Source organism: Chiroxiphia lanceolata, chromosome 8, assembly GCF_009829145.1.
Source record: "Chiroxiphia lanceolata isolate bChiLan1 chromosome 8, bChiLan1.pri, whole genome shotgun sequence".
NCBI lineage: Eukaryota > Metazoa > Chordata > Aves > Passeriformes > Pipridae > Chiroxiphia > Chiroxiphia lanceolata.
The window spans coordinates 17,461,143-17,480,490 of NC_045644.1; the positions used below are offsets into that span (position 1 = coordinate 17,461,143).

Sequence of the window (19,348 nt, forward strand, 5' to 3'; positions counted from 1 at the left end):
CTGGGCAAAACTGTACTGACTCAAGCTTTAATTATGTCTAATTTTTGCTTTTCTGAAAGCACCATGGAAATCATACAACTTGGGGATTCTGGGGCAACTGTCAATTAGTATTCCCCAGCAAAAGAGCTTTGTTGAGCAGCCACAGAGGCGTGCTGCTTTCTGGCCTTCTGTGCGTAAAGAGAGAATCTGTGTATTTTGGGGCAGGGAGGGCCAAGGGATGACAGAGGATGGAAAATGCTTGTCTCTACAGGACAACAAATTGGAAGAAAATCTAAAGGCTGAGTGCAAGATTTAGTAAAGAAGACAAAAGCTGATCAAAATAAAAAATATTTTTTTGAAAGGAAAAGGAGATCTACTCTTTAATCTAGCTAACCCCATTAATAATGGAAGTGAACACATATATCAGCATAACCTCGTCACACAAGGGTCCAGGGCAAGCTGGGTCCCATTTACTGAAACACCCAACACTATTTTTATTGGTATTTAACAAAGCTGGTTAGATTACACTTACTGCAAATATATCAATTCAGCTAATACACCTTCAGCTGCAGTGGAAACATACCCTTTGAGAGTCCATCTGGTCTAAAAAGTCTGTGTGAAGAAATGCATGCATTACTGAGCCTGTTTTACATAAAGAGTAAAATATTTCTAGCTGTTTCCTAATACATTTCTGATGTCAGCCACACAGGAAGACATGACTGCCTAAGAATTAAACCTCCGGCTCTTAAATTCCAATACAGTGTGTTAATCACAACATTCCTCTTCATTTGAAAGATCATTTGACATGCATTTAAGCCAGACACCTAATCTCCGAGGTGAGCGATTTTATTTAAAAAAAAATAGCCATAGTGAACACTTAACCTACATTTTGCCTCATGTTGCTATTGATACTAGCTACTGAAAATAATCAAGATATCTGCAGTTAGTTTTAGAACAGGACTGGTAACAAATTAAAAGTCAAGTCTCAAATTTTCAGCATATGGAGGTAAGCATAACATTTTGCAAGCTAAAATATTTGAAGATAAAAAGCTGAATTCTTCAGAATTTCATACCTTATATAGTATGTGTCTGTGTATTTATAGATATATAATTTTATACACTTGCGACTGAAACAGAATATTGTGTTTTAATTGCATTTTTGCATTCGCTTTTAAGCAACAGCAAATGACTGCTTAAGATGACAAAGAATCGGACCCATCAACTCATCTTTCTTTTTCATATTAACAAACATCTCATGACTTTGAATACTGCTGTTTACAGAGCCTAATCCAACACAATACTGCCATGACTTTCTGAAACAAGTCATTTTTATGTCTCTACGATGTAATTAAATGTCCTTTTACCTCTGATGTGATGAAGAGATTGTTGGTTAATACACATCTAGGTACTGATATAGTGTTTTAGAGCTATACATTACTTATTAAAAAGGAAATAAAAATGCCCAGTTATGCTCATTTACAAAGTAGCAGTTAATATTAACAGTCACTGAAACAAAAATACAAAATGTGCTGGAAGCCTGTGGACAATACTAAGAACTGAAGCAGTCCTCTGGTCTACTGGCCTGTTACACATCTCAGTCCTGAAGCCACAAAGACTGCATGATAATTCCAAGGATGTTTTGTTACCTTATGTTGTGATAACCACTGCACAGGCAGAAACTGCTCATATGACATTTCCAAATTTCACACATCCCAAGCCCAGGACGGTTAGATACTATAAGTACCTTCTACTCTGTCTAAAGTACTTCCATACCTCATAAGCCCTCGAGCAAACACTTCACAGTGGAGACAGTGGCTCACTTCACTAATGACATGTAAGCAGACATGAGGAAAGACTTAAGTTTTCACACAATATTCAAACATTGTTACGGAAAGAAAACTACTCACGAGGAATGCTGAACTGCTTACACCTCGATAGACTCTATGTCAATGAAAATAACAGCAACTTCTTTTCTCTCTATTCCCAAAACAGCACTGCAAATAAACCTGCAAAACTCTCAGCAGATTCCAGTAAAAATTTCAGTTTCACTAGACACTAATGCCAAGTATGATCTTTCAGATCTCAATTCTCTAATAAAGGAATGCATTATGTTAGACAGGAGTAGGCAGAAACATAAGACATTTAGGCAAAACATCCAAAAAGCTCCCGCAGAAGAAAACTGATACTGTAGTTTGAGAAAGTTGAGCATTATGTAATGCACACAACTGTATCAGTAGTCTGTTTTCTGCAGTAAAAGGAATGAAATAGACCTAAGTACAAATTTGTGGCCAAGAAAAACATAAATTCTTATTTTTCAATTCTTTCAAGTCTTGAGTAACCTCAGTGGGACACACAAATATGTACCTTGAATATCATTTGTGTGTGGATTTCCTTCCCAGTCTTAGAAATACTTATCTCCCCCACCATGAGACCTATGAAATGTGTTCAAAAGCACCAAGGTTATCTACAAAATAAATACTGTATTCTTTCTTCCTGAAAAATACTTTGTTATTCAGATTCTCTCTATAGCTTTTTATAGCTTATGTCTCAAATGCTTCCTAGCTCATCCTGCTAAATAACTGTATTGGGCCTGGCTAGGACAGAGTTAGCTTTCTTCACAGCAGCTCACAATGTGCTGTCTTGTAGGTATCTGACCCAAACAATGCTGACAGCACACTGATGTTCTAGATATTGCTGAGCAGTGTTTGCACAGCATCAAGGCCTTCTCTCATTCTTACTACCCACCACAATGAAGATTGGGGGGTGTGCAATAGGCTGGGAGAGGACACAACCAAAGAGAACTAATCTGAACTAATCAAAGAGAGACTCCATGCCATAGAACATCACAGTCAGCCATAATAAGGGAGAAAAGGGGGTTTAGGGAAGTTAGCCACCTTTTGCTTGGCAACTGGCTATGCATCGGTCTGCCTTTGGGAAGTGGAAAGTGATTGCCTTTGCCTCACTTGTTTTGTTTCTTTTTCTTTCTCTCATCTTTCATTTATCCTTCGCTTTATAAACTTTTGAACTTTTTTTTATCTCAACCCCCCAAGTTTTCCTACTTTTACTCTTCCCTCATTCCACAGGAGATTGGGGGTGAGTGAGTGAGCAGCTTGTGGTGCTTAGCTGCCTATTGGGCTTAACTCACAGAAATAACACAACCAACAAAATTAGTAATTTCCCACCTTTCTGTTGTGCTGTCCAGAAATGTATGAGTAGGTATTGAGGGTTTATCCACACTTGTGACATGACTAAGCCTGTACTTGTTTTACAACCAGGTGTATGCTGTCCCATTTCTCCGTGGCCAGATGCAGATGTGCATTGTATGACATGACAAACATCTCTGAGTGATGGAAAGAATGCAGGAGTGGGCTGGGTGTCAGATGAAGCATTTACCCAGGCAATACCCAACTCAGTCTCTAGTTTGCCTATGGGTCAATCAGCATAAACAGAATAATTTTGTGTAAAACTATATATTGATTATATGTTGTCAACACGAATGCTTTCAATACACTTGCCCCAAAATAAACCCAAAAATTCTACCAAAACATGGCTATGTACTGCACATGCTTCTTTCTCTGGGGAGAGTATGTATATGAAAAGCAAGTTACAGATATTAGGCACATTGGTTACTGCACTGCTGGAAGATGTTTCATTTATATGGCAATAAATACATCATAAGGAGCCACAGAGATTAACGGCATGATCTCTTAACAAACAGTTATTTATATCAAGTTATTGAATATTTTTTTAGACTGGGAATATACTAGATACAAATGTTAGTAATTTTGGGTGTCATTTTCACTGATACTTGTTACTTTTACTGCATTCATAGTAAGGCACCATTTGTATTACTGAATATTCTTAATGTCTTCTCACTGAGTACTAAAATGCCGTATTACGCAAAAAATAAAAACCTCACCTAGCAGTAGATTTTCATATATAAATTTTATGGGTAAAATAGAAATCAAAACGTTCAGGCTATATAAGTCAGAAGTCATTGCAAGCAATTCTCCCTATTGACTTTAAGGGGATTTGAACCTGTGGCTTTGGACTCTTAAAATAAACACTGCCTCACTGTCACATATAAAAAATACTATGAATACTGAAGAACTGCAGAACTAGTATAATCTACTTCTTAGAGCAAACTGAGAATCTCCTAAAGGGGCTTAAAGATTGCTGTACATCTAAAGCAAAGCTCTGTCTTGCATACCACTGAAATACAGTACAAAAATGGCTTAAAGCATGTAGTTATTAACAAGTATGTTTATCAATCATAACAAAATATTTATTTTCTATCGGTGGTATGAAAAAAATCTGCCACAATGAAGAGAAGCCTGAAAGATAGGAATCCTGGCTTCTTAAGATTCCTAAGCATCTGTTAGTTCTATTTAAACAACAAACACCCTTGTGTTACTTTGGGGAAGCTGAGCATACAGTTCCACAAAGTATTTATTTTCTCTAACATTATTATTTGAAAAATAAATATGAGACATTCACTCAAATCTGACTTTCTTCTTTCTGAAAGAACTCTTCTGGAACGCTGATCTTGGACCATTCTGCACCTTAGCTAGTTTGTTTTTATTAATTGTTAAAACAACACATCTTTTCTACATTTATTTTTAAATAACATAAAAATATAAATGGAGAAGGGTTTAATACAGAACAAATAGGGAACAGTATTTTTACAAAAAACTAAATGGCCTAGCAGATGTCTAACCTACTTTGAGACTAGCATGTTATGAAAATACAGTACATAGCTCTCTCTTATATCCAAGGGCTTCTACACAGCTACAGGAATAACTATTGCTTTATTTTCCACATACTTTTTTAATACTACCCACCACAAGGGAAGATAAAAAAATAATTTACAATTTATATATACATATATTAATTTTATCATGAAGTTCAACAGAATATTTTGACTAAATCATCCTTCTTAATTTTCTAGTGCTGAGTAATCTACAACTATCAGTAGTTCCAACTATTAAAAAAAATATCAATCCTTAATAGTAATCTGAATTAGTCTGTTTTTTATTACCTCATTTGCTAAGCTACAGTAATTTGATTTTCTTTTAATCAGCAAGACTGAATAATCTGGTTTTGAACATCACTTACTTTATCTCAAATGTTTCCATGTAGTTTACCAGAGAAAATACTAAGAGATGGCTTGACTACTGTCTGTAAGTGCCACCTTAGCTTTACTTTTACTAAGCTGTGCTGCAGTCTTTCATGATAAAGCATGTGTCCCAAGCGCTATATCATTCTTTTAGGGCTTCTATATACCCTTTTCAAGTTTTCTGCATCCTTCTTGAAGTGCAATTGCCAGAATCAAGTTCAGTATGAGTGGTGATCACAGCATTACCAACCACTGAATAAATGTAATTCAACAACTGCTTGATATTCCCCTTGCCCATTCATCTAAGACTACCTTCATTCTTTTGTCTCCTCTTGACACTGGCAACTGATTATACCATGACCCTTCAAAACTCCTTTAGAAGTCTGTGCTTTGTGATGGAAGAATAAGGCACTCTGTAAATAGAACCTACAAATAGTTTCTACACAGTGATTTCTCTTTTGCTATTTATCCTATTCTTCTATTTTATTATCTCAGATCTTAGCTCTAGAAGATGCCCATAGAAGTATATGAGATTTCTATTTGAATTCGTCTAATATCAGGGAGCTTAATTACATTTATATGGAATATATCAATTTCAGAATTGCTCCTATTTGTTCTGTGTTTGATTTTTTTTTCTGTTTCCCTGAGAAACAATTAAACACTGCAGACTTATTTCTGCAGTTTTAAGTGAGAAAAGATTTGGTAGGATATGAATGCCTACCCCCCCCATTTTGGCTTCCATGTCCTTTGTGATGTTTTTTTGATTCACAATTAAGCTGACTCTAGCCTAACATTTGAATCAAGTGTCTATTGTAGGAAAATCATGATTATATTACTTTAAGAAAATTGTCCCATTATATCTCCATTTAATTTCTACTAATGCACTGGTCCTTATTCAAGGTTTTGTGTCATCTTGCTAAACTAATTTTATAATGACTTTCTCCTCTCCCTGCTCTCTCTCCTTCCTTATGGTCACCCTGAACATAGAACTAACAAACTTCTAGCAGCAGCACTTTACACAAACTGAAGTTGGTACTTAGCAGTGAGATCATAGCTTGAATTTCTGGTGGTTTTATATAACAGCACATAGAATGAGGGCCTAGAAAACACACATGGAGACCTTCCCATCTTCTGTCTTGTCCTTACGAAGAGAAAGCTTTTAAAATTGTACCAGTTAGTCCATCTACATAAGATTAAAAATAATCAAGCCATTTCCCTAGGATTAGGTGACTGATTCCAATCAGTCAACTTGTAATGCAACTATACCTGGTTTTGGCCTGACGAGTTTCTGCATAACATAATTCTGGAAATACTTAATAGTAAAAAAAAAAAAAAACAAAAACAAAACAACCCCCCAGAATTTTAGTGCTACAGGAGTGAAAAAAAAGCATTTAACTTTTTCTAATTTACCCATCTGTTTTCAATGAAAGGCCTTTTCTCTGGCTTTGTGCAAATTCACAGGATTAAGTTTAGAATATCTGCACAGGATTCAAACTGTGGGCCCTTAAATTAGCAGGAATGTTTGCAAGTGTTTTCAGTGGAAATACAAAGTCAGAAGTAGACTAAGGTATTCTCTAGGTGAATACTGATACAATGTTATTGAAACATGTGCAAGATTTCAAGCTCTTCAGTGTTAAGAAAATGAACTGCCTTTTGATTTTATATTGTGGAGACTGAAGAATGCATTTCAATAGTATTTACAAATGGTTTTCCTTCCTACATCTTAAGAAAGAAAAAAAAACCATAAAGCATTTTTAACAGTGGCAAAAAATCAGGCATTAGAAAGCTGACCTTACTTTATGGCTAGTTTTCATACAATAAAAAGTTATCTTACATATAAGACGCATATTTGGTTAAAGCATGAAATATATTCTAGTGCATACCACGTACAACAGAGTAGGAGCTATGTTAGTTTGAACCCATTTAAACTTAGTTTTTCCAGTAAGAAGTAATCATTGCCTGGTCAGCACAGACACAGTGGAACTATTTTACATGCTATACTCTATGCTAAGTGAGGCTTGTCTTCCAGAGCAGACAGTGACCTGAATTCCAAGGAAAATATTTAGAATTTCATACCGGAACTTGTACTCTAGACTCTTCTCAACAATCCTTCTGTGATTTCTTTTCAGTGTACACAAGTTTCTTCTTATTCCAAAATTTATCTTCTACCTGGAGTTTCGATCAGTTCCTTGTGTTTGTGAGATAAGCAAGAACATGGGGGGGAAAAAAAAAAAAGGAGATAGTGAAAAAATAACCCCCTGAATATGAAACCTTGCTAACTCACAAGTGTTGCAGAGAAAAGCACAAGACCCAAAAACCAAAAGATTGCAACATATGTTTACATACCCAGCAACTCCAGCCCCCCCCCCCAATGAAAATATTCAGCATCCATTTGCTTATAGGAAAACAACGTTGAAGAACACTCTGTCATTAAACCCAGTAATGTCTGATGCAGGTAATTGCAATGCAGTTCACTCCTGCACGGACCTCCTAACTAAGGTACTTCAAACTGGCATGCTGCAAAGATCTGCTCCACTGTCTTTACTCTAGAGCAGGAATACAGCCTAAACATCTTTAGCTATATTAGAACAGTCTGTGGTAACTTAACTATGGTAAGTACAAGAAGTACTTTTGGTTAGGGTTTCCTCTGTTTCATGTTCAACACTGGTATGAAGTCAAATGGATAAACTGGAGCTTAAGTTACAGTAGTTTTCATCAGAAAAAGCTGAAGTTCTAAATTATATGCATTTTTATGAATACTACCTTGGATTCATGGGACCCAAGACACTGCCTTTGAAAACATACAGTAAAAATTACATGGTAAGTAGCTGTCGTCACTTGTAGGAAATACAGGAAATTTCAGTCAGCACATTGCTTGTCAGTGTTATCACATATTACCCTCCCTACACACACCAAAAGATGGAAACTGTAAATCCAAAAGTCCAATGTTCAGCAGATCTTAGCAAATGTTTACATATCAGAGGTGCTTGAGAAATCTAGTTATAGGACACCTTGAGGGGGGAGAGCGGGGAGGGTTCTCCACTGCCAAGGAAGAAGTCAGACACAGAGTTCATACCAAATAGTCCAGAACCAGAGAACATCAAACTTGCTCCAGCAACCCTTGTCCACGTGACCCAAACACACTGTTAGTGCAGCAGTCTAATAAGTATCCAAGAAAGTAAGATCAGAGATTAGCTTAAATAAGTATTTAAGAACTCTTTTCTTAATGTAAACTGTTCTATTTATGCTGTTCTGACAATGTAATTACACACATATTAGCAAAACTTCTAGTGCCAGAATGAATCTCTCACTTCATACTCCCAATCACCAAGTCAAACATGGAAATGAGTATTCACAGTTCTTCTAGATATCAAAAAGAATAGACTTAACTGGAGATACTGTCTCTACTGCATGGTGACACTCCAGCTAAAGCCTTCAGTGTTCTGGTGGTAATGATCCATTTTCCATCTGCCCATGATGAAGCACTATCTCACAATTTCTGGCCATACTAATATCCCCTTTGTTTTACAGGTGATAACCACACTTTTCCTCTGATTAGCTATTTAATTGCCATAATTAAATTAAACTCACAGCAACTATTCCAAATTTGTCCTAAATCTACCACTAGCTGAACAGCAGAGCTGATCTAATGGACCAGTTGTACCAAAAAAAAGGGAAGCTCTGGAGCTTGTGGATTCATCTGTAAGTCCATGTAATACACCAGACGAACAGAAAACTTATTTTTTAGTAGTTTCCTGCTGGTTTAGTTAAACCTAATTTATTTGGGGGTTTAATGACTGCCAGGGCTCACACAGCATAAGACATGGTAGCAGCACTTCCCTCATTCAATAGCAGTGGCTGTAGATGTCTTCTGAAACTGCACCCCTAGTTCTCAGTTTGCCGCTATTGTTCAAAACCTGAGGAAGGGCTCATATGCTCAATAGTTTGTGTGGTTTTCCCTACTGTATTAGATGCAATAAGAGCTATTATACCTTGAGAAGCCAGATGTTATAGAAAAGCTCCTCTGCTACAAGTCTGTCACTGGTTTCATCCAGCTTTACAATAAATTAACTGGAAAAGCTCCTCTGCAATTAATGGTAATTGTGAATTATAGGCCAATCCCATGTAAATTTATGTTCTAAGTTTTTAGCAATTAATACACAAAAGTTACACATCCATAGCAGATTTTAAACACTAGCCTGTGTGAGGCACCAACTGTCACTTAGTACATTATTTCAAATAAATTCATTTCCATTCTGTGATCACCATCTACACCAGAAAAAAACCCCAAACACTTGTACTTTTGGTAAATATGTATTTGGGATGAAAATTTACTTTATCTATGATATATCAAAAGAGTTAAAATGGAAAGTTGAAAAATATTGGTCTGATTAAGCAGCTCTTCAAAATCACTTTGTATGCAGGGAAATTCTACAGCCAGAATCCACCAAGAATACTTACTCAAAATATCATTTATATCATATAAAGGATCTTTTGTCTCTGCAGCTAGCACTGATGATTCTTCAAAAAAGTAAACAACAATTTTATAAAACCATGAAAGAAAGAAACATCTTTAACTTCATTCAATCCACACATTGGCTATTTAAGAAATGATCTTTCATCTGAAAAAAGAACTGTGTTTTCATTATGAAATTAATCAAGAGCCTGGTTTCTTACATATTCCATTCTTCTTGAGGAAGGAAATAAATGTAATTACAGTTGCTTTAATCAGTGGTGACACTTCTCTAAGAATCACTCAAGACTTTTATCTCAAGATCAACTACTTTTTTTTGTGGCAGAGAGAATTTCTCCGTCTGTCAGATCTGATCAGTAGTAACTAGCACTGAAATTTATCTTCAGAATATTTAAATTTTGGATTCCCTCACTTTACTGTGCTTTCTTTGTACACAAAGACTTTAATAGACATAATATAACGCAAAAAGTAATCTGAAAAATTATATCTAAGGAAGTTAAGTAAACAGATAATCCTGGTGTATTTTGCATCTAAAAGAAAAGTGGTAATTTCTCTTTTGGGGACTTGGACCATATGTTGGAATAATCTAATAAACAGACTTTCTAATTAGCAAACCAATAATATTCTACCAGCATTGTTAAAAGAAAGAACCAGAACTAGGAAGCACAATGCAAAATCTTCTGCTATTAAGAGGAACTTTCTGTCTTCTACGTAATTTCAGATTCGGGAAGTTACTTATCTTGTTACACGTCATGTCATCAGTTTTACCTTGTATTATTATGTCAGCAACTACCAGGGAGGCTCAGTGTTAAGCCTTGGAGAGCTGCTTTTATGAATCAAGCCCTGCTGTTGATCAAGGCCAGCAGCACTATCCCCGGACAGACAAAGCTAAAATTGCAATTATGACCATACCAGTAGTTTCAATCTGCATCACAAATTCACAGACTATGAAAAATGTAGGGATTAGGAGAATGCCAAGACTGGAAATTGAGACCGTTCCCTAACAGGAACTTTTTCATGGGTCAGGGTACTCAGTAAAAGCTACAACACAACTGGGGCAGAATAGACCTGTTACACCCTATGTTCTTGTCTTCTATTATTTGGGGTTTTTTTAAAAAAGCTCTTATTTACATAGATTATCCCCATTTTAAAATTACTGAAAACAAAAATGAGATGTCTACAGGAGATGACAACATAAGAATCAATCTAAATGTGTTCTCATACATCCACGCTATCTGTATGAATGCGTATTAAAATACTTTATTATATGATTCTATGATTTTTAAAAATGTAAATGTTAATGCATATTAACATGTTTTATTTTATAGTTCCAAAGAGAAATCTTGGCTATTCTACTTCCGCAAATTAGTTTGTCAGCTTTAGCCACTGCGAAATGTAAGTTACTGTCTCATAAAAAGTCATAAAATCATAATATGATCATACAACTAGTAGTTCACAGCTGTTACAAACTAAGTTAGGTACTTTCTTGTTTTGTTTGATAAAATGGAATTCATTAGTACTGTCTGAAACTGCTACAGGACAAGTATACGAGACCTGAAAAAGTAGTCCATGAACATTAATAGTTTCAAAGACCACTGCAAAGAGAAATTAACATGAAATTATGTAACGCCACATGGAAAACCAATGTATTTCCTACATGGTGATACAGTGCCAATGTGAAATCACCTCTGTAATTACAAGGTGAAGATAAATTGCCTCTCTGCATCAAGTTATAATCGCAGCATTTGGATCCTCATGGAAGAAGTCAATGGTAGCTGTTTCATCTGTCTATAATCACTGTAAGCAGTCTCTAACTCCACATCTCTCTGAAGAGAACCAGGATAGCTCAGGTACAAAAAGAATTGTGTAATTCCAAGTCCATGACTGAATAAACTCCTACTCAAAACTACTATAGGGTGCCTTGGCTACACAAGAAAATCACAAATAATCTTTTTTAAAGAAAAATCAGGAGATACTATGAAAATTACAACCAATCTGTCCCTTACAGAAGTTCATCACATTTGAGAATTCCTGTGAGATTTTTCCAGTTGAACTATATTAAAACAAAACTGATCTCTTATTTTTCATAGTCTCTATCATTAGACCTTCACAGGAGTCACAAAAATGTGAATTTAGACTTGCTATTCTCTTTCATTTGTACTGTTGTCTATTTGGAGTAATATGTTACTTTCAGTGTTGGTCTTTGAATAAATATTCTATTAAAACTTCAGAAGAACTGTTTTGGTTTTTTCCTTGCACTGGGATAGAAACACAGTAAAGATTCAGGCAAAAAGATCTAAAATGAAAGCTATTACTTATTACCTATTTCCATAGAGACCAGAAGCCAAATCAGCCAGAATACTGAAGTGCTGTGATTTTACAAATACAGAATTAATGCTAAAGTGTTTCCCCAGGAGATTATATTACAAAAACTAAGCTGTAACAACAGGTGAGCAAAACAAGTGTGTAGGGTGGAGTTCGGAAGATGGGAATAACAAACTGCACGCAAGCAATTTTATGTGAATTACAAACTAGGGCCTTCCCTGCTGGTATCAGATTGTATTTACTGATTCAGCTGTCAGAAAATAATTCTGTAACATGCCACCAATAATATGCATGGAATGAGAATCATACCAAAGAATCAGGAAAAAAAATCGCAGCTTTTAGGTCTGACCACTATTTCTTGGTACATCTCCACTGGTGATTTTTTGTGTGGGAAGGGTTCTTTTTGATAAGAATTTCCTTGGAGTGGAAATGGTATCACTACAAAGTGCTCTGCCTGCTTGTGGAAGAACTGATACTGAAGCTGTGCACAAAGGCCATCAAAGGCACCCCGTCTGCAGTGCAGATACCTGGTTCTTTAGCAGTTCATTGCTCCATGTTCATGTGCTGCACTCTTTAAAACGATGAGTGCAAACTCAACTGCCACTGAAGGTGAGTGGAAAGGCAGTTCCTGAACCATTACAGATTGCAACAGCTTGAAGCTCTCTGCAACGCAGCAGTCAGGAACACAACAGTATCTCAAGGAAGTGAAGATCCTCCCAATAACTTACTCTCACCTTAAACCTCTTCTGAGAAAGTATGTCTTCCTGTCTTTTCCTAGTCAGGTCTTTTATGAGGGTAGGATTATTAAGGCAAATTAGCAGGCTACTTTTTTAATTCCAGCCAAATCTCAAAACATATACAAACTGATGGCAAACAAAGGAAGAAGATTATTCCCTAACAGGAAAGAGATGACCAAAGCACAGTAGCAAATGAACAGTTTGGTCAGCTGTTAAGAAAGCTGCTGAGACGTGCATGAATTTAACTATTAATAATCGGATAAATGGTTTCAGCTTTAGGTAACCAGTCAAAATTATTTGTTTCACATGTAAGAACTACTTGTGACAGCTGTCAAGACCACAGTGCTCAAGTAATACTATGTATCTTTCATTCCAGAAGCATCCTATACTTGTGAACAATTTTTATTTTATAAGCAATAATCAAGATAGAGACAGTAACACTGATATTTCCCACAGGGGCACAGCTACCTATACACAGTCCTGTCACAGCCCAGTGGAGCTGCTGCCAGTGCTACACCTGCTCTGCTTATTATGGGCTTCAGTCTCAAAGTCTGTCAAGCTGTTACTTTTCATGGCACTACATCTACAGGAAAAAAATTAAAGATAAAAACACAATAATCAGGAAAATAAGCTTCACTGTAAGAAATATCTAAGGCACTACCCAGCATCATTCAAAAACAGATTAGCTACAACTCTGAGTGATATAGTATCAAATTTTTCCAACTATTTCTTGGTATTTTAAATATTAAGACTAGTAATAGAAATTAAACTTCTTCCCAGACAACCACAACAAATGTTTTTAACTGAGCACTTGGGGAACAAACAACCCCAAGCCACTGTGCACTTGGTGCAAAGTTTTCAATAGCTGAAGAAAGGATTCCCTCATTCAACACCAGCAGTATGTCTTTCTACAGGAGTAGTTCAAAACCTTGCTTGGGACTGCTGCATTTGTCTAGAAAGGGTCTTTAAACCAAAGTGCAAAAAGGAATTATGTTGTTTTGTTTTCCTACTGGGATGTTAACCATTCATTTCTAGTTGAGATGGCTGGAAGAGCATATGAAGATGCTGTTGAGACCAGTCTTTCAAAGCACAGAAGATTATAACTTAATATATTTTCTTAAAAAAGGCAGTGTAAAATTTAATATACATAAATTGATCACGCTAAGAACAAAGCCTATATATCCCCAACACAGCAAAAATCAAGATATAAAGTTCAGACAATTCACTTTTATCAGCATTCCCCTCCACAGTTCGCAAAGTTCTGCTATGCATCCTAGAGTAACACACTTATCAATCCTAAAAATGGAGCTGCACAGGACCAACTATTATCTTAGCCTTAGTCTATGTCAATACACTTTATTTTGCACATTCTGCAGGCTTAAAAGTAAAACCTAGAATTTTTCACTTCTTCTTTGAATCCTAGAGTGTACATAGAGCAGGAAAAAACAGCTGGAGCAGAGTGGTGAGTCCACTTTCAGTATTATTTCCTTTACTACTTTCAGCTGAGGTCTGGGACATAGAACACCACACACACTGTATGTTTTATCTTTTTTGTAAGGAAATTCAATAAAAAAGGATGAATGCTATTTGGCTGTTGAATTAAATGCACAAATAAAACAGTATTTTTTCCTGTTTGTTAACCTGACCACCCAACATACCTAAGAGATTCTCTATTACAGTGCGTTCACTTTCCTGTGCAGTCTTGGTTAACTTCAGAAACTTCTGATATTGATATGTTAAAACCACATAATGAACCCTGAAGTAATAGAATTCTCCCAAACTTAGCTTTTCTCCAATCCTGTAGTTAAACTATGAAGTGCTGGTGCACAGATCTAGACATCAAAAATGTTAACATGTCCTTTCTCCCCAGCAGTGACAAATACCCAAACCGACCCTTCCCGGGACTGATTTAGTCTTCCATTCTCATTTGGAGAATGACTAGAGGTACAAAACATAGGCAGCAAGATAAAGGACACCTGATGCCACAGGAAACAGAATGGTTCACCAGCAAGACATACAAAGATCTTCACGTACTTCTATACTGTAAAACCAAGTGGTTGTATGCGCAAAGCTCTACCTCCCCACTACAAACAGTGACTTCATTTCTCGCCAGTGGCAGGTATGCTGAGAAAAAAAGAGGACCCAACCTTGTAAAATTAATATTATGCCTTCTATACCTCTAGGAGACATAGCTGTGTCAAGAAAACGCGGAGGATGGAAATTCCACTTTGGAAGCAAGTTAGAGTTGAAAGAATGAATATGTAGGATTCTGCCTCAATCCCATTTAAAAGAGCAACAGGCAAGAGGATCAAGAACCGAAGTCTATCTAGGTACAACTCCAATGTGTTTATTAAATAAATTGGCTTTAGTTTTTAAAAATACATATTCATATATTTTTACTTTGAGAGTATTTGTGCTTAATAAAACTAAGTAAAATAAAACACAGACTAAAAGCATCTGAGATCTGTCTCTGGCTTCGGGGTATGGACATAGCGTGATACCATTTTTTTTTTGCATTTTCATTTAAATTTTACTTTAAACTAATACACTTCGAATAACACAGCTACTAAACTCTTACCACTTACAGCCCCCTTCTGAGAATTTGGCTAAAATAATGGTGGCAAGTTGATAACTGAAAGATGTTACCATCCAACTACTGAGCCAGAAAAACTGCAACTGAATGTTGTAAAACTTTCACAGTTCACAAACTAGCCCCAGGAAACCTGCTGGGTTTCTGAGTACTGTCTATATTCCTGCCATCCCATTGCACATCAGAAACCGACACTAACCTTTCACTGTCTACGGTAACAACTACGCTCCCTCTCAGTTTTGTGCGTGTGTATGCGAGATGATTCACTTGCTTTTATTCCATGGAACTGATGATTCATTCAATCGTCTCCAGATCATGTTAACATACTAAATACGCACATAAAGAAAGCAAAAAATCAAGTTCTTTAACTTTTTTTTATGCTCAAATGTTTATTTTTCATTTTGGAAGAGAAAAGAAGCAGTCAAACATGGGAGAGGAACCAGAGCAGGTTACGTTCCTACTCAAAGGCAAGGTTTGGGGAACACACCCAACCCACGTGTAAAACGAGCAGCCGTATTCCAGCGGCGGGCTGCGAAGGGAGGGGAGCTCCCCATCCCTCCCTCCCGCCCGCTCCGGGCCGGGGCTGCTCCTTCTGCTCCGGTACCTGGAGCGGGGAAGGCGCGGCGGGACCGGCGCGTCCCCCGCTCCGCCACACCGAGGGCTTGTGCCTCTCCTCCTTCGGTGACATCTTACATAATAAGCCGAGCTAATCACGCCGGAAGCGAGCCAAAACCGCCACGGAGCATCCGCGGGGATAATCACCCGCGGGAGGAGATGCTCCGGACCGGCACCCGCTCTTCGCTCACTGCCCACCCAGCCGCCTTGCTAGAAAAATCCTCGCCGGGGCGGCAGCGGCTCCCGCAGCGGAGCCCTCGCCCGTCACCCCGCCGTCCCCCCCGGGCAGCCACGAGCACCACGAACGGCACCGGCCCCTCCCGAGCGCGGTCCCGGCCCCGCCGGCTCAGCCCTGCCCGGCCGGCTCCCTGCTCAGCGCCGAATCGCGGGAGAAAGTTACTCGGCGGGGCCCCGCGCCCGCCGCCGCCGCGGTTCAAGAGCAATGTCACGTTCAACAACTTGTTATGACACATGATCCCCCCGCACGCACCCGCACCTCGCCGCCGCCCGCCCGGCGGCCCCCGGCGGCCCCTTACCTTCCCCTGCAGAGGCCGCGGGCACCCGCGGGCGTGTGCGGGAGTGGGTGCGTGTGGCAGCGCGGGCGGCGCCGGCTGGGCGGGCGGGCGGGGGAGGGGAGGGCGGCGGAGCGGCGGGAACGCGCCTCGCCGGACTTGTCGGCGGGCGGGGGCGGCTGCGGGGCGGCGCGGGGAGCGGCGCGGAGGGGAGCGCGGGGGGCGGAGGAGTTCCCGGGGCTTGTTTACGCGTTGCCGCCCGCCCGGTGTCAGGCGCTGCACTCTCTGATTGGACACAAACTGGGGCACAGCCCGGCTCGGGCGCTGCCGCCCCGGCGGCCCCGGGAGCCGCTCGGCCGCCGGCGGAGCCCCCGCGGGGCTCGGAGCCGGTGCCCCGCGGGCTCCACCAGCGCCCGCGCCCGCCCGCCCCCAGACGCTGCCCGGCCGCCACCCCCGCGCATGCCCGGCGCGCCGGCGGGCCCGGGAGGCGCATGCGCCCTGCGCGTGCCCGCTGAGGCGGCAGAGCCGCTGCCCGGTCCGTGCTCGCGGGCGCGGCGGGAGCGGTGCCGGGGGCGCTCCGCTCTGTCCGCCGCCCTCCGGCCGGGCGGGGGGGGACTGGCGGGCACCGGCGGAGTTGCCCCCCGAGGCGCTCGTTACGTAACCGCGGGGGGTCTCTGGCAGCCCCCTCGCCGCCGCCCCTGTCAGGGGTACCGCCCGCGGAGGAGGAGCTGCCCCGCGGGGTCTCTGCCCTTCCCTCCGGGGGAGGGCGATGTGCTCCCTCCGGCCCTAAGACCGGCCCTCGCCGGGTAACGGGAGCGGCCGCAGCCCTTCCCCGCCCCTCCCCGGGCAGGTGCGGCCCCGTCGCGGAGGAAGCTGGTGACGGGAACACACGACACACACGACATCGCCGGTCAGACCCTTCTCCCTCACATGCTCTCTGCTCTATGCTCTTCGCATCCAGAAAACTTCAAAGTTTAGGCAGTGCGCGGGCACCCCCCGGCAGAGAGGGTTGGTGTCCGTGGACAGCGGCTACACAGAAGCATCTCACTACCCCTACTCCTGTAAGCAAAAGGGCATCGCAGCGATGGGTATTTGCTCCTTAGTTTATTTCTGCTGGGCTGATTGTGACTCATCCTTGGTAATTTCCAGCGAAAGAAACAGTTTTAACCAAGGAATTAATGAGAACACGGTTGCGTGACATTAGTCATGTATTCATTAAATCTAATTAAGCAACCTTAATGTTCCTCTTACTCTCATCCCACGGTCGGCAATGACAATAAATGTAATATCAAAATACATGTCATGAGAGCTCTTTGCAGTAGGAATCCCCAGTTTACACTCTCAGTACGCACCACAGGAATTTCCCTGACTCATTTTCAGATGAGTAAGCTCCTCAATCAAGTTTTCCTGGCATTTAATAGTAAATCACTCAACTCACTACCAGTAACAGAATCAATAGTCCCTAGAAACTGTTTCATGTTGCCTTTTGCACAGTTTGGGATAAGGCCCCTGGCCAGAACCATTCTCCTGCAAGCCAGTAGAGCAGCTGACCAGCAGTCAGCACTGCTGATGCTGACTTTGAGCTGAATATTCATGTGCAAGTAAGCACCTTTCATGACGTCAACTTTCATTCTTAGATGGAAAGCAGGAGAGTGGTTTTGAAGGACTCATTTTAATCTATCCATGGTCCAAGTAGCATTGCATTAAAAAAAAAAAAACATCTAGGGAAGAGTTCTCTTGTTCCTGCTTACTTAGAACTTTTTCCCTTTTAGTCACTTCCTGAGAGGAGTTACCAGGATATTTGAATTTAAGATGCTTTAGCATCATCTCAATCAGGTCACAGCATCACATTTATTTAGACATCAGTGGGCCCTGTCAGTAAGTAGATATTCTGAGGTTTTGCTGGCCAGACTAGTGTTGATCTTGACGGTCAGGTCAGCTGTTAGTTATAACTGTGTTTGTGATACTTAGCCAGATTTGTTATATCAGAGCAATGCATTTAACTCCTTTGAGTTTATACTCAACGGGAGTCACACAATGCACAGAATATTTTTAGAGATTAAAAGAATCTTCACTGAAAATAAACCAGACTGTCCATACTTCAAGCTATTACATCAAGCTCACTGAAAGCTGAGACACATCTGAATTCTTTTACCTGGATCCTATCATTAAAAGTCTTGGGGTGTTTTGTTTGGTTTTATTTGATTTTATTTGGTTTTGGGGGATTTGGTAAGCAAAAGTTCTGACTATAAATTTTCATTTGCAGAAAATAGAGAAGGTCTGAGTCATGAAAAAACAGTTCCAGAGAGAGACAGTAGTTCTCACTGAGGTGTTTGCTCATCTGAAAAAAAAAAGTCAGAAAGAGAAAAAATTTTTTTCCTGTACATGAAAGCACTTGAGCACTCAGTGATTTTACTGGAAGATGAGCCCTGCATTAAAGCTTCTGAGAGCTCCCTCCGTTTCTGGGAGGCAAAATAGTATCAAATTGTAACCACTAGAGAGACAACTGCCAGTGAGGAACAACTGGTGCCTACATTGAAGTCAGAGAAGAAACTATACCAGAAGATAAAGATATTCAAGGTATTGTTACAAGTAGGAAATGTAGCTACCAGTAACGCTCTAAACATTGGCAGGACAGAGCTCAGAGCAGATTAATTCTGTTTACTAAGACAACAAGGAAGGCACACAATAAAAACAATGTGAAAAATGACTCAGTACTGACAGTTCTTTCACCAAATGTTCTCTATCTACCTAATTATGGATTCAGATTTCCCTTTTCAAGGTTTTCTTCACAGCCAAGAGGGTCACATATGTACATAAGTACATACATATGTAACCATAAATTTAGATGAAAGTTTATCTTCTCACATGTTTTCTTGTCTCCCAGGAGACACCAAATAGCGAGAGACTAATAATCAAAGCACAAGAGTTGGCAGTACTCATTTTATTTGTTGAAATGTAACACATAAAGGTCTAAGTCCATTAAGTGCCTGTGAAAAC

At 39.9% G+C, this 19,348-nt stretch overlaps 1 protein-coding gene across 2 annotated transcripts in view; it reads right to left on the reverse strand.

The window, feature by feature from the left end:
* PCGF5 (polycomb group ring finger 5) overlaps positions 1–16,457 on the reverse strand; it is a 65,464-nt gene extending 49,007 nt beyond the window's left edge. For both annotated transcript variants that reach the window (XM_032694602.1, XM_032694600.1), the window contains exons 1-2: positions 16,373–16,457; positions 7,172–7,283 (exon numbers count right to left, since the gene is read on the reverse strand). The gene's annotated coding sequence lies outside the window, so the exon portion shown is untranslated. The remainder of the gene's footprint in view (positions 1–7,171; positions 7,284–16,372) is intronic.
* Between the last annotated feature and the right edge of the window lie 2,891 nt (positions 16,458–19,348).